This window comes from Xiphophorus hellerii, chromosome 24 (genome assembly GCF_003331165.1).
Source record: "Xiphophorus hellerii strain 12219 chromosome 24, Xiphophorus_hellerii-4.1, whole genome shotgun sequence".
NCBI lineage: Eukaryota > Metazoa > Chordata > Actinopteri > Cyprinodontiformes > Poeciliidae > Xiphophorus > Xiphophorus hellerii.
Genome location: NC_045695.1, coordinates 12,025,530 through 12,036,355, shown reverse-complemented (window position 1 = coordinate 12,036,355; position 10,826 = coordinate 12,025,530). Strand labels below are relative to the sequence as shown.

The following is a 10,826-nucleotide window of genomic DNA, read 5'->3' as shown; positions in this document are numbered from 1 at the left end:
GGCTGGCAGTGACTGGGGAGCAGATAGAAAATCACTAAAAGATTTACACTGGAATGATAAGATCTAACATACACTGTAAAAAAAATTCTGTTGTTTTTACAAAAAAAAACTGGCAGCTGTGGTTGCCAGAATAATTCTGTAGAAAACACAGTGAACATGTAAACTGTTTTACTGACCAAACAGTAATTACAACAGTGTTAAATTGTGAAATGAACAGATTTTCCCATAGTTTTGCACAAATTTTTACTGTGATTTGAAAAGGGTTATTTTTGTAATAAAACAGTTTTATCAAGTAATTTTAACCAACTTTTTCTGATGAATTATCATAATAATGCTGTTATTTTACACTTTTTTCCAGTAAGATTTACCCAGTTTTTGTTTGTTGTACAAAAAAACTTCATTTAGTCCTACTGATAAAATACCTTTAAATAACAGATTAAAACTGTTAAAATGTCAATTTAAAACATTTTATTAATACTTTCTGAAAAACAGAAATTTGCTCTAAATTTTTTTCTTTTTACTAATAATTATATTTTTAAATATCTATAAGCATCAAACTTCAACAAACATTTCCCACTTAAAGGAAACTTTAAAACACAAGGAAGCCCAATATAAATTGTATCTATGATAATCTTAAAAAATAAACATACACTTACATGCCTTTGAAATATTTATTTTCTCATTTGTCTTTTCTGAACATCATGAATCACATGAAGCAAATGCACCTGCTGAATAGATATAAATTTCTTCAACCTTTTTAACTTTATCAGAAACAGTATGAGAACCAACTTTCACCCCCTTTTTTTGGAGGGGGGGCTTGAAGATTATAACATACAATACATTTCTATTTCCAGTATACATTTTAATAATATTGGCTAATTTGCAATGTTTGTTTGCTAATACTAAGCCTTGTATGTTACAGTTCACGATGGCCAAAGTGATGGCAGTGGTCAGAGGCCACTCTTCAATAAAACAAGTATAAAAGGAAGAAGTTTGGTTATTTTTAGCGTCGTTGTCTGGCTGTCTAGCTGCTGAAAAATTGAAAATCAGGGCGAGAAAAGCACAGTAAACATCAATTTAATGCAACATTGCACACTTGTAATGTTATACTACTTTATATAAATATAAAACGGTGTGTTTTATAACAAAATTTTTTTACCCCAGAATAATCCAAACCTAAATGAAAACATTTATGCGACGGAAAAGACAATAAATGAATCTTCGTCACGAACAGGATTCGAACCTGTGCGGGGAAACCGCATTGGATTTGGAGTCCAACGCCTTAACCTGTCGGCCAAAATGGGGCAAAAGAGACAATTAGAGGTTGGGGGAGGAAAAGAGGAAAAATCTGAAGCTTCTACTCAAGTACATGTTTCAGCAGCATTCATGTCATTTTAGTAATAATACCTGTTTCATGCTCCACGAAGCATTTTTTTTACACTAATTTCAAGTTCAATATAGCATAACATCCAAATTACTGTTTATTCTGAATTATTGAATTACTATACTGTTGATAGTATCACTTTTGAGAGGGCCAACAAAATTATAGAGCACACAAATAAATGATCATTGACATTTCCTCACTCTTACACACCTACATTTGCAGAGGGCTAACAATATACCTCGACATGTATAAAGCAACGCCTAAAGCCATAAACTCAGCAGATCCAAATGCAAACCAAAATGATAAAGGGAGTGTCAAATTCTTCCATTCATTTTCTTTTCTCTGTATTAGTTTTTTGCAGTGTTTATTATTAATCTATTATTAATCTGGTCAGGTCGCCAGTCTGTCGCAGAGACAGACAGGAAAACAACCATGCACACACACACACACACACACACACACACACACACACACACACACACACTCATACCGAGGGAGAATTTGGAGAGACCAGTTAATCAGTGTTTATATCAACAAGCTTAATAACATGTAATTTTTCTGTAGCTAAACACAGAATATCTCAGATTTAGTTTGATACCAAATTTCAGCAATATAAAGAAACAGAGTGATTTGACTGAAAGTTCAGTTTCTATAGCTACAAGGTGATTTAGCGTCATGAAAAACTGAGGTCACAAAAAATTACATTTCGAAAAAAGGTTGAACAGTTGTTTGCAATATTACATGTGCTATTATGTAATAAAGAGGAATAAAGACCGCTGCAGTTATTAACTAAGCCCTCATAACATGGCAGCTGTCCTGTTGAAATTTAAAAACAATTCTGGGCTTTAAAACAAAAGTGATGGCATGATATTAAAAGATGAAAACTACAAAGAAAATCTTTCAAACAGTCACTGCTTCCCAAGAGACAAAACAGTCTGTCCAGAGGCTGGACAGTATCGTTTCCCCTTAATCTGTGTGTGGCCAGTGCTTTTGTTTTTTGCGACCACAAACTGGACACTGACAGTGGTAGTCCTGCTTCCATTGGCGCTTTTTCTGAGGCTCCCCTCTTGCCAGGCGTTCCTGGTCTAATAATTCTCAGTTCTGGGAAAGAGGTGTCACAGCCACGGATACCTTCGGAGGAAGATTCACACCTTGGAGAAGATTGTCCCTGTCTGTTCTCTTCCGCCGCTCATGTAACCTGAAAGATAATACAACATAAGCTGCTCTGCACCCGCAATGATTCCCTTTCAACTCCTTCGAGACTTAGTGGTTGTAGTCGTCTTTGAGGTGTCTAATCTTGCTATTTCTTAACGAGTTAATTATAAAATACAAAATGAAATAAAATAAGATAAAAAATATTGAACAAAGTCCTAGAAAAAGACTAAATCAGAACTAACCCAACACATCTACCATGAGAGGCACAACTTTTTAAAATATATTATTATTATTATTATTATTAGTAGTAGTAGTAGTAGTAAAAGGAGAAGTACAGTAGTACTCAATACTACTGTATTAAGTCAGACAGTAAAGAATGTATGTGACAGAAAAGGACTTGGTGGTGAGATGAGTTTACCTCTCTGGTAAACGAATGCTTAGCAATTCCGAGTTTTATTATTGGCTAAATGTCACATTCATCGTTGCAAATTCACTGAAAGGAAACCATGTTTTACTGCTTTTTTCAATGGAATTAAATATTATATCAGATCTAACAATAAATTGGGTGTTTAAACGTTTGAAATATGCAATGCTTTAAATGTACTATTTGAAACCTAAACCCCCTAGCTTTTTATTTTTATTTGCTTATCTGTACTGTTCTTTTCTGAGACATATAAATATATTCAGTCAACGTTGTCCTATGTAGTTGTACTGTAAATCTCATTCTTAATTGTTTATTTCATATTAACGTAGTATTTAGTCTCACCTTGTCTTTATTTCTTTAACTTAATAAACTGCCCAACTAATTTGATTGGTGCTGATGTAGTCATTCCTTTATTGAAATCTTGTTTTATATATCTTAATCTGTAATAAAATATTACTCGATGTTAAAATACACTTTAAAAAAAGTAGAAAGTGTCTGATATTTTCTTGATTTATTTCATTTTAGCAGGTGACGGCGGGCTGCTGGTGTGTCGGCTGGACAACCCATCCCTGGGAACAGAGAAGGAGGCCAGGCTGCTGCTGTACCAGGACATGGACTCAGAGCTGGACAACCTGAGCTGCTCCCAGCGACTCAGCAGAGCCCAGTTCACCAGTAAGTGTTCTAGTTTATTACTGCGAAGAGATCAAGAGGCCATTGACTGACTTTTCTCCCCACCACCTGCTTCAGTTTCCCTCAGCCAGGACGAACACAACCAGACTATCCCTCGTCAGTCTTCGCCCACAGCCTGGCAGGTGCTGTACGCTGACAGATACACGTGCGAGGTAACTGGGAATGTTGCGTGTTTCCACGGACATAAAATTCAAATACAACCGTTGGGATGAGGAAATATTCCCGTTGTTTGTTTTCTTGTCAGGAAAAGCTCAGCAACGCCGTCGTTCGCTGACCCTCGGCTTCACTCTCCTGCTGTTCAACCCCGACTCTGCTGGGAACCCGCTGGATCACTTCAGCGCAGAGGAAGCAGGTCAGAACGACTCTGACACACGATGTCGGTTTAGGAGGAGACGGCCATGTTTTTAGTTGTTCCAAACTCTTCCTGGGGTTTCGTTTTTAACCGTACAACAAATGTGTTTTCTCAGGGCTGCACAGTTTCTACTTCCTCCTACTGCTCGCCTACTTCATCGCCTGCTGCATCTACTTCCAGCCTCTATATCAGGCGCTGAAGAAAGGGGGCCCCATGCACACGGTCCTCAAGGTGCTGACCATGGCCCTGGCTCTGCAAGGCTGCTCTGCCCTCTGCAACTACATCCACCTGGCCAGGTAGCCTCCATCCAACCGTCCTATAGAAGTGTCCACCGTCAAGTCAGTATATAATGACTTTTACGTTCAGAAATGAGCGATTAGAAAATATTCAACTCTTTCACGATATTCTATCCATGTGTTTGATTGCTGTAATGCACACAAATGTTTATCCACTCATTATTGACGCCAGAATGTCAATACAATGTCAGTTTTTTTGCTTTTGAACATTCTCCTGTTTCCTGTGGAGAAACGAAAACAATCAGAACTAAGCTTCAAATATGAATGGCTTTGAACCGAGCTTTATTCTTTAAGTTGAACTAAAAATGAGTAATCTGGTGTCCGGCAGGTATTCCAGAGACGGTACTGGGATCCCCCTGATGGGCAGCCTGGCAGAGTGTACGTTGCGCTCCGCGCCTCACCTTAACTCTACTCACACATCAATTAAACAACGCCACCTTTAGTCACGTCTTCTTTGCGCTTCTGTGTGTGTTGCCGTGCAGTCTGGGACATGGTGTCTCAGGTGTCCATGCTGTACATGTTGCTGAGCCTGTGTATGGGCTGGACTCTGAGTCGAGGCAGGAAGCCGCAGTCCAGACCGCTGCAGTGGGAGCGCTCCCCGGCGTCCACGGCCGTCGCTGTCGGCGGCGTGGTCACACAGGTACCAGCTTTTGTTTTTATGTGGCCAGAGTTTGTTACTAGAGAAGCTTCTCGATGTTCTGGTGGGGATTGGTGTTGTCCACAAAGAAGTTGATATCGGCAGTCATGGCTGGCAGAGAGCAATCCGATGCGTAGCCTTACACATTGACCCGATCTGTGGTTCCCAGGGGGTCCTGCTGCTGTGGGAGCAGTACTCTGAGTCAGAGAGCGAACACCACAGTTATCACGCCCAACGAAGCCTAGCAGGTCTCCTCCTCCTGGCTCTGAGAGTGGCGCTGTCCCTCCTGCTGGCCTCCGTCCTCTACCAGATCGTCTCCACAGAGAGGAGCACCCTGAAGAGAGACTTCTACCTCTGCTTTGCTAAGGTGACGACTCTGAGCTCCACCAGCAGCCTCTGAGCCTGACAGCCGCCTGACCTCCAGGTTGTCTTCTCTCCACAGGGCTGCTTCCTGTGGTTCCTTTGTCACCCCCGTCCTCGTCCTCATGTCTGTGGTCTTCAACGACCACCAGAGGGAAAAGGTGCGAGGCCACGACTTCCAGAATTTGACTGTCCGTTACCTGAAATCTTCATTACCTCTGTCACTACCTTTTGTTCTGTAGGTCATCACCATCGGCGTGATCCTCTGTCAGTCCATCTCCATGGTGATCCTCTACCAGCTCTTCCTGTCCCGCTCGCTCTACTGGGAGGTGTCCTCCCTCTCCTCCGTGTCTTTGCCGCTCACCATGTCCAGAACGAACCACAGGGGGCGCCTATGAGCACAGATACCGAGGTTACGGTGAGAACTGAAGCGTCTCTGTCAGACGCAGCAGGAGATGTCCCCCTGCACCGTCCTCTGTCCCACGTTAGAGCTACCACTGAGCCGTGGACAGAGGACAGTACTTACTGCAACATACTACCTCTGACTTCTAACTGGAGCCTCTGGGATGCAAAATGCATGGCCAAGCATGCATCAGCTGGCGAGGTAGACGTCAGCAGAAAACCATGATGAAGAACTTGAGAGAGTGCAAAATCACAAGCAATCACAATTAGATTATTTTTAAAGGCTTTACCTGCAAATCGCTGAGTCAGCCACGATTGGGGCAGTCTGCATGTAGATAGGCTTCCCCTCAACAGTTTTCATTCCCCTTTTACCACAAGCTTGAGCTTATTTTATTAGCATTTTATGTGATAGACCAACATGAATTAAAGTGGAAGGACAAAAACGTGATGTTCAGGGGTCAGTTTCAGTTTCCCAATAAGCAAAACTTCAATTCTGGTCTCACCTGAGGCCTTCGCAGAACATCTGGATTTAATTCTGAAATGTAATTACAAATTAATGGATGCTGTTTGCTAATTGCTAGTAAAGACAGTGGCTTGTATTCCAGGGTATCATCAGGGTTAAGGGAGATGAAAACAAATGTACGCCACTTCTATGTTGGTGTGCAATAAATTTTTAGACCCATGTACAATTTTTATTGCGTTCTAGCTAAACTTCTCTTTTTCCTAATGAAATCCTAATAAAATGTGGTTCTAGTGTGAGTATTCAAGAGGGAAAAGAAATCTCCAATACTGACGTTTTTCCTCTCAAAATTCAGACTTGTAGCGTAAAATTCTAACTTAAATCATAGAATGTCAGAAGTCTGAATTTTTTTTCTTGATTTTTTCCAGAATTCTGTCATTAATCTGAGAATTTTTTTTTTATTCTACACTGAATCTCAGAATTATGTTAATCTCAGAATTCTAACTTTTTCTCTCAGGATTCTGATGTCAGAACTATTTTTGTCTCAGCAAGATTAGAGACTTTGAGAGAAATTAAAGCAGCATGAGTCTTTGCATAGCCAACGTGATTTTTATGTTATGATTATTTCTGTCACAAAAGCTGTACTGTTATGTAACTGTCAACATAAATGTATGAGCTGACAGCCTGTGAGGTGCAAACCATTGAAACGACATTAACTCTCTGTAGCTGCAGCGAACTGCATGACTCTGAATGGGCAGAAATGGTGAGTTTTCTAAAAAAATCATTTTTACAAGAGCTCCACTGTGTAAATACATTCCTGTGATTTTTCGTTTACTTCTGTCATCGGGCTAAATCGGACTTACTTTAGTGTCAAAACAAAACAGAGGACGGTGGGATCATATAATTTGAAAAACAAACATGCAGAACAGGTGCCAAGAAAGAAACTGACCTATTTTTTTGTCTGTTTGTTTATTTTTTAAGTGATTTAAAAAAAAGAAAAGGAAAAAAAAGAGGCAGCATCCAACACCACTACTTCTCATTCTGTTTGGTCAGAGGCGATATTTAAAAATATACTTGAATGTAAAGCCTTTGTCAGCTGTTATAAATGCGCAAAATGATATCAGCTCATATTGCTTTGCACTGAAACAGTGCATGTGTCAAACGTTGCGTTATGTTTTGTATTGCAGCACAGAGACAATCTAATATTTAGTGGGTTATGTAATTATTCAAACTTGAATGTCCATAATTTATGTCACTTGTGGAAATAAAACGAACAAACATGGCAACTGTAACGAGTTCACTGGAATTGGTTCATTTAAAAAATTGAAAACTGTAAACATTTTTCAATTAATATGGCCGTGGAGACCACATGGTGAGGAGCTGCAGAGACTCTGCTCAGGTGGGATCCTGCATGCTGTTACGAGACACAAGTCACTATTTTTGCTTTTCGAAAAGCATCCAATTTAATATATTTTCTTATTCCGTAAATTTGTCTTAAATAGTTACCATAAACATCGATTTAATGCAACATTGCAAGATTTTTGGTGACCATTCTTGCCCAAACTAAAGATTAACAACAGTTTTGTGTATATTTGTATAGAGGAAATAACTTTTGTAATTACTTGTTTTAGAAAAAATAAAAATCTAATACTAATCCATCATGGCTCAAAGTAAAGTGAGTTTAAAGGATTTGTAAAATCATTTTTATTCGACATTTTATCGACTTTGTTAGGAACTTTCTGGTGTCTGAATAGAAGTTGATTGGATCATGGAAATAACTGTTTGAAATGCATCACTTTGTGTAAAAAAGTGATGCATAAGAGTTTGAGTTTTGTAAGATATTCGGTGACATAACACTTAATAAACGTAAACATGCGGCAAGTAGTTTTTTGGGGGTTTTTTAACCTTTGTCAAACAGCAGAGGGCGCTGCTGCATTCATATTTACTCAATGGGTGTAATTCATATTCCTTTATTTAATCAGGTAAACCCCGTTGAGATCTAGATCTCATTTTCAAGAGGGACCTGAGCAAAAAATTTGCAATACATAGCAACCTGGTTACAAGATAAAAACAATTAATACATATGCACAAGTATAAAACAATAAAAACAATGACACTGTTTCATAGAATCTTGTTGCCTATCTTTAATTTTTTTTTAATGTCTCTTCTCTACCGGAAAACAAGCCATTTAAAGGTGGGATGTTCTCACAATCTGTGAAAAATAAAAATGAATAAAAACCAGAAAATCCTGGGAGTTTGTCTTTGAATGTGAAGATTCGACATGAAGATGACAGAAAAAGAGCTACAGAAAATAAAACAATTGGAATCTGTATTGCTTTAAATGAACCCTTAGCTTTTTCTTTACCTTGAATATGTTTATCTGTATTTGTTTTTTCTTGAGGCAGAACAAATGAGGCATAACTCTGTCGTTATACAGTGTGTCTGCGAATAAAGTTTAAAAAAAAAAAACAACATCCGCCCCCCTCTCCCTCCCCCTCACCCAACAGACTTCTTGTGGCTTTGACGTGAAGCTGTGATGTCACTCATCCTGTCTGTGACATCACAGCCGCCTGTCTTTGTATTCCCAGGTTCCACAGAGAAATTCATTTGCAGACTTCAATCTCAAACAAAACTGAACGATGGCGCGACGAAATGAATTGCTGGAGAACGTGGAAAGTTTGGAGAAGAGCTGCCGGAAGCTTACAAAAGAGAACAAGAAGCTTCAGAAAACTGTCGAAGATCTGAGGCTGAAGATTGAGAGACTGAATGCCAGGAAAAAAGATACCTGGCAGGTAGAGAATGAAAGGCTGATCAACAAAAATGATTATTTGAAAAAACAATTCAAGACTTTAAATAGTGAATTGGACGAGGCTAAAGCGACAGTTGAACAATTACAATCAGAAAGCAAAGCCTTGTCAACCCATAATAGGAAGATACAATGGGGAACAATGGTCGATAAAAGAAACTTTAACAATTCAATGAAAGAGAAATCGCAACAGTTGTACTGGATTGGCAAGGTGAACGAAGAGCTCACTCAAGAAATTGCTGGACTTAAATTAAAGATGGACAGACTTAAAGCCAGGGAAGAAAATTTAAAGGCTGACAAAGAAAAGATGGACAAAACAGAGACTCAGACCCCGGATGAAGAAACTAAGGAAGAGAAATCAAATATATTTCAGATAATTGGGAGAACGTTCATCAAAATGTATCAATCAGGGACTTTGAGGTATTGGGTGCCACCCTGGATATTTTAATTTCGAAAAAACATTAAATAACGACCACAAAAGCAGGGCTAGACTCAGATGAAGCTTGAGAGCAGAGGCAGAAATCTGCGGCTTCCAGAGGGAGGGACGGACAGACATCAGAAGACCGTGACCACCGCAGGCTCCTAGGAGTCTCACAGATCCTTTCCAGGACTGTGTCTCCGACCCGCCTGCTGGAAACTATCCGTCGGACAGTCGAACCTCGGATTCAGGAATAGCAGTGTGGTTTTCGTCCTGGTCGTGGAACACTGGACCAGCTCTACACCCTGCAGGGTCCTGGAGGGTGCACGGGAGTTCGCCCAACTAGTCTACATGTGTTTTGTGGACTTGGAGAAGGCGTTCGACCGTGTCCCTCGGGGAGCCCTGTGGGGGATCTCCGGGAGTATGGGGTACCGGGCCCTTTGATACGGGCTGTCAGGTCCCTGTATGACCGGTGTCAGAGTCTGGTCCGCATTGCCGGCAGTAAGTCGGGCTCGTTTCCGGTGAGAGTTGGACTCCGCCAGGGCTGAGCTTTGTCACCGATTCTGTTCATCACTTTCATGGACAGAATTTCTAGGCGCAGCCAAGGTGTTGAGGGGATCCGATTTGGTGGCCTTAGGATCTCATCTCTGCTTTTTGCGGACGATGTGGTCCTTTTGGCTTCATCAGGCCGTGATCTGCAGCTCTCGCTGGAGCGGTTCGCAGCCGAGTGTGAAGCGGCCGGGATGAGGATCAGTGCCTCCAAATCCGAGGCCATTTTTTTGAGCCGGAAAAGGGTAGAGTGCCTTCTCCGGGTCAGGGGGTTTGTCCTGCCTCAAGTGGAGGAGTTCAAGTATCTCGGGATCTTGTTCACGAATGAGGGAAGAAGGGAGCGGGAGATCGACAGGCGGATTGGCGCAGCGTCTGCTGTCAAGCGGGCGCTGTACCGGTCCGTCGTGGTGAAGAGAGAGCTGAGCCAAAAAGCGAAGCTCTCGATTTACCGGTCGATCTACGTTCCCACCCTCATCTATGGTCATGAGCTTTGGGTCGTGACCGAAAGAACGAGATCGCGGATACAAGCGGCAGAAATGGGTTTTCTCCGTAGGGTGTCTGGGCTCTCCCTTAGAGACAGGGTGAGAAGCTCAGTCATCCGGGAGGGACTCAGTGTAGAGCCGCTGCTCCTTCACATCGAGAGGAGCCAGTTGAGGTGGCTCGGGCATCTGGCCAGGATGCCTCCTGGACGCCTCCCTGGTGAGGTGCTCCGGGCACGTCCCACCGGGAGGAGGCCCCGGAGAAGACCCAGGACACGCTGGAGGGACTATGTCTCTCAGCTGGCCTGGGAACGCCTCGGGATTCCCCCGGAAGACCTGGAAGAAGTGGCTGGGGAGAGGGAAGTCTGGGCCTCCCTTCTGAAGCTGCGGCCCCCGCGACCCGACCTCGGATAA

General features: G+C 41.6%; 1 pseudogene; it reads left to right on the top strand.

Moving 5' to 3' along the window:
• Positions 1-6,941, top strand: part of LOC116716307 (integral membrane protein GPR180-like) — an 8,369-nt pseudogene extending 1,428 nt beyond the window's left edge.
• Positions 6,942-10,826: the final 3,885 nt, after the last annotated feature.